Source organism: Mobula hypostoma (assembly GCF_963921235.1).
Source record: "Mobula hypostoma chromosome Y unlocalized genomic scaffold, sMobHyp1.1 SUPER_Y_unloc_1, whole genome shotgun sequence".
NCBI lineage: Eukaryota > Metazoa > Chordata > Chondrichthyes > Myliobatiformes > Myliobatidae > Mobula > Mobula hypostoma.
In genome coordinates, this window is record NW_026948171.1 from 82666 (window position 1) to 88665 (window position 6000).

The following is a 6000-nucleotide window of genomic DNA, read 5'->3' on the forward strand; positions in this document are numbered from 1 at the left end:
ATGGTCAAATGATGATGCCAAATATCATTGGAAAGCGGCAAGGAGAGGGAGAGAACAAGAATCAGATTAGAGGGCCGCACGACTCCAGGATCAAGGAGCCAGGACAAATAAAGATGAGAGAAGAAGAGACAGAAGAGGAGAGGCATGCACATCTCTAGGATCAGAGACCAGGACAAAAGAGATGAAGAGTCGGGGGCTGAAAGGGCTGCACGTCTCCGGAATGACAACGAGGTGCACAAGGGTGGCAGATAAACCAGAAATGATGCCATCAAAAGTGTCCTTCATTAAATGAGGAGAAGCTATATTTGCTTTGCTACGCGTCGGTCTTCTTTAATAAACTGAGGATTTCTACTTCAGTTTCCAAAGCAAAGCGATACCAATAGCATTCAGGAAAACTTAATGTTCATTCTGGTCACATCAGACTGCATTACCCTTTTCTCAAAGGGTGCCCCAACGGGTCACCCCATTGTCTAGTTACAATATATATTTGAAGTGGCAAAGGGAAAAGAATATGGAGTCATAAAGGTGAAAGCCCACACTAAATTATCTCCTGAGGGAAATAGAAAGGCTGATGAGGTAGTGAAGCAAGGTGTTTTATTTGGGCAGGAACAGCTCCTACAGATTGGGGAGATTGGGAGGCAGAAAGAACAACAGATTAAGGTTATGTATTTAACAGAGGAGCAGAAGAAAAATAAAGAACAAAAAATAATAGAAATAGGATCAGAAATGTATGGAGAGCACAAGAGTATACATTTTAAGGATGGAGTAGTCCTATATGAAGGCAAGTTTGTGGTCCCAGAGGGAGGATGAAATCAGATGATTCACTGGTACCATGATTTATGGGAACACCAGGGAGCTGATAGCATCTGGAAAAGTTAAAGGGGTGTGCTGCTGGCCTAGGACGAAGGACGATGTGGAACACTATGTCAAGAATTGCTTGATTTGCACACAATATAATCCTGATAGAAATGTAAATAGACAATATTCAATAGACAATAGGTGCAGGAGTAGGCCATTCAGTCCTTTGAGCCAACACCACCATTCACTGTGATCATGGCTGATCATCCACAATCAGTACCCTGTTTCTGCCTTATCCCCATATCCTTTGATTCTGCTATCTTTAAGAGCTCTATTCATCTCTTTCTTAAAAGTATCCAGAGACTTGGCCTCCACTGCCTTCTGGGGCAGAGCATTCCACATATTCACCACTCTCTGGGTGAAAAAGTTCTTCCTCAACTCCGTTCTAAATAGCCTACCCCTTATTCTTAAACTGTGGCCTCTGGTTCTGGACTCACCTATCAGCAGGAACATGCTTCCTGCCTCCAGCGTGTCCAATCCCTTAATAACCTTAGGTTTCAATCAGATCCCCTCTCATCCTTCTAAATTCCAGTGTATACAAGCCCAGTCGCTCCAATCTCTTAACATATGACAGTCCCACCATCCCAGGAATTAACCTTGTGAACCTACGTTGCACTCCCCCAATAGCAAGAATGTCCCTCCTCAAATTTGGAGACCAAAACTGTGCACAATACTCCAGGTGTGGTCTCACCAGGGCCCTCTACAGCTGCAGAGGGACCTCTTTGCTCTTATACTCAATTCCCCTTGTTATGAAGGTCAGCATGCCATTAGCTTTCTTCACTGCCTGCTGTACTTGCATGCTTGCTTTCAGTGACTGATGTACAAGAACACCTAGATCTCGTTGTACTTCCCCTATTCCTAACTTGACTCCATTTAGATAATCTGCCTTCCTGTTCTTACCACCAAAGTGGATAACCTCACATTTATCCACATTAAACTGCATCTGCCATGCATCCGCCCACTCACCCAGCCTGTCCAAGTCACCCTGCATTCTCATAACATCCTCTTCACACTTCACACTGCCACCCAGCTTTGTGTTACCTGCAAATTTGCTAATGTTCTTTTAATCCCTTCATCTAAATTGGGGGTCGCCAACCCGTCGATTGCAATCGACCTGTCGATCTTTGAGACTTTCCCAGTAGATCCCAAAAAAAAGAAAAATAAATACACAAATACTGTTGTAATGTGAGCATTATAAAAATAAGTAATACTAATTAGGGTCATGGTAATATAGCAATACTTTTGCTACAAAGCTGTTTGTAAAGAGAGATTGTTTCCGGGTTGTGGGGTTTTAGTTCGTTCTTTCTGCCCAGTGCGCATGTGTGTAGCTCCCTGATCATGCACCGCGTTTTCAGCGTAGCCTGTGCTGCATCAAAGTGACTAATTTGGTTAGATAAGAGTACAGACTGTCACAAACATCAGTATACAGCACTCGCTGGTGATATCCTGCAAGGTAGCTCGCTAGCATGGCAGAGGCGCCACGAAAGAAGGTGAAAACATGCAAGTTCCATCCAGAATGGGAAGAGGAATTTCTATTGACCTTGGTGAAAGACAAGTATGTATGTATGTTGTGCCACCAAACACAAGCACTGACTAAAAGAGGGAATCTGGAGCAGTACCACAAGACCAACCACCAGGAATTTAAAGACACCTACCCTCCAAAGACCGCAATTTGTGCCTGGAAAGTTGAGGAGCTGAAATCGGGGTTGAAGGCCCAGCAATCGTTTTCCATAAAACATGCTGCTCAAAATAAGGCTGCTATTGAAGCATCATTTCCTGTAAGTCACCTTTTGGCTAAACACAAGAAGTCTTTTACAGATGGCAATTTATTCAAGGAAGCAACGGCCATTACCGCAGAGACTGTTTTTAATGACTTTAAAAACAAAAACGAGATCACAACCACAATATATAATATACCGCTTGGCTCTGCAACAGTGACAAGGAGGGTAGAGTCACTGTCAGAGGATGTGAATATTTTACACTACAATTCGATGAATCCCTGGATGTAATGCAAACAGCTCAGCTTGTTGTATTTGTCAGAATGGCATTCCAGGATTTTACAACAAAGGAGGACTTCCTGACTCTTTTGCAATTAAAGGAGAGAACGAGAGGTGAGGATATTTACAATGAGTTTAAAACATGTCTGTGAAATGACATCCCCATTCATAAACTGGTGGCAATTACTACTGATGGGGCCCCAGCAATGCGTGGTGTGCGTGTTGGTTTTATAGTACTGTGTCGTAATGACCCTGATTTTCCCGACTTCCTGAATTATCACTGTGTGATTCATCAGCAGGCCTTGGCTGGGAAGGTCATGAACTTTTCTCATGTAATGACAGTGGTGGTAAAAACTGATAAACTTGATTCCAGCAAAAGCGCTTTAGCACCGCGTATTCAAGGAATTATTGGATGAGCTCGATGCCGCTTACGGAGATATACTTCATGCTGATGTTCGATGGTTGAATCGTGGCAAAGTGCTACAATGATTTGTTGACTTGTTGCCTGAGATAAAGACTTTTCTGTCGATAAGAAATGAGGAGCACGAAGAGCTATTAGATGATGCGTGGCTACTGGACTTAGGGTTTCTGACAGACATAATGGTTAAATTAAACGCACTTAACAACGAGCTCATGGGAAAAGACTGACACCTGCCCCACATGATAAGGGCAGTAAATGTGTTCAAGGCCAAGCTCGGTGTTTGGATTTCAAGTTTAAAGAATGCGAGTCTGACACACTTCCCAAACTTGGAAAAAATGTTACAGGCCATCAAGGAAAAAAATGCTTTTCGCCCTGAGCAGTACTGTGCTTACCTAGACAAACTGGCTATAGAGTTCAATCGGCATTTTAAGGAGTTAAATGTCATGAAAAATATTGCTGCATTTATTTCAAACCCATTTCTGCCGATTGATATAGAACAGATAGCAGCCAGATTCTAGCAAGAAGTGCCAAGTGATACTGAAATGGAAATAATTGATTTGCAAAATGACATCGAGCTTAAAGCAAGATTAACGGACGGTGACTTTTGAGGACTTGTCAGCAGGGAGAAGTTTCCTCATCTCGCCACATGTGCACTAAAAGTCAGTGTCTACTTCGGGTCAACTTATCTGCGTGAAATTGCATTTTCACAGATGAAAATTATTAAATCTAAGTACAGGAGCTGTTTTACCGACAGACACCTCACAGACTGTCTCAGACTGGCTGTCTGTAGTTACGAGCTAAATTTCAGGGAACTAGCAGAAAGTATTCAGCCCCAGTCATCACACTGAGTATAACAGTCAATTTTTATTCATTTATTTTTCATGTAGAAATAAAACTAAATAATGGAACTTAGAATTAAAGGTGTGAAGTATTGTAATATTCTTAAAGAAAGACAGCTATGGCCTGTTAAAAGTATTTTGTGTGATTCAAATACAATTACCCAAATAAAAGGCCTCAAATTGGAAGTACAATCTGAGCTGTCTTTTCTCTAAACAATTTAGTAGGTAGATCTTACCTTTCAACAAGGTCGAGGTTGGGGTTCTTGGGCTTAAAAGGGTTGGTGACTACTAATCTAAATCATTAATATATATTGTAAACAGCTGCGGTCCCAGCACTGAACCCTGCGGTACCCCACTGGTCACCGCCTGCCATTCCAAAAGGGACCCATTAATTGCTGCTTTTTGTTTCCTGTCAGCCAGCCAATTTTCAATCCATGTCAGTACTTTGCCCCAATACAATGTACCCCAATTTTGCACACTAATCTCCTATTTGGGACTTTATCAAAGGCTTTCTGAAAGTCCAGGTACACTACATCCATTGCCTCTCCCTTGTCCATTTTCATAGTTACATCCTCAAAAAATTCCAAAAGATTAGTCAAGCACAATTTCCCCTTCGTAAATCCATGTTGACTTGGACCGATTCTGTTACTGCTATCCAGATGTGTCGTAATTTCATCTTTTATAATTGACTCCAGCATCTTTCCCACCACCGACGTCAGGCTAACTGGTCTATAATTCCCTGTTTTCTCTCTCCTTCTCGTCTTGAAGAGAGGGACAACATTAGCCACCCTCCAACCACAGGAACTGATCCTGAATTTATAGAACATTGGAAAATGATTACCAATGCGTCCCCGATTTCTAGAGCCACCTCCTTAAGTACCCTGGGATGCAGACCACCAGGTCCCAGGGACTGATCAGCCTTCAGACCCAACAGTCTATCCAACGCCATTTCCTGCCTAATGTAAATTTCATTCAATTCATTCATTACCCTACGTCCTCCGGCCACTATTATATCTGGGAGATTGTTTGTGTCTTCCCTAGATCCAAAGTACCTGTTCACTCGTCTGACATTTCCTTGTTCCCCATAATAAATTCACCCATTTCTGTCTTCAAAGGCCAGTTTTGGTCTTAACTATTTTTTTCCTTTTCACATACTTAAAGAAGCTTTTACTATCCTCCTTTATATTCTTGGCTAGTTTACCTTCGTACCTCATTTTTTCTCCGCTTATTCCCTTTTTAGTTATCTTCTGTTGCTCTTTAAAAGTTTCCCAGTCCTCCAGCTTCCCACTCATCTTTGCTATGTAATACTTCTTCTCTATTATTTTTATAATGTCCATTACTTCCTTTGTCAGCCACGACCTCCCCTTACTCCCCTTAGGATCTTTCTTCCTCTTTGGAATGAACCGATCCTGCACCTTCCGCATTTTTCCCAAAAACGCTTGCCATTGCTGTTCCACTGTCATCCCTGCTAGGGTATTGTTGAACTTTGACCAGCTCCTCCCTCATAGCACCATAGTTCCCTTTGTTCAACTGTAATACTGACACTTACAATTTTCCCTTCTCCCTCTCAATTTGTAGATTAAAACTTAGCATACTATGGTCACTAAAGAAAGGAGCCTTTCAACACACCAGACCAGTGGAAGGGCCTTGGACTAATTTGCAGATAGGTTACGTTGGTCCCTTACTGCCCACCCCTGGAAGGTACAAATATATTCTGATAGTAATAGACACCTTTACTAAGTGGGTGGAAACTTTTCCAGCTAACAAACACAACAAAGGCCACTGCAAAAATTCTGTTGGAAAGGATATTCACTCACTGGGGACTACCACAGAGCATCAAGTCAGATCAAGACACACATTTCACGGCCCAGATAATGCAAGATGT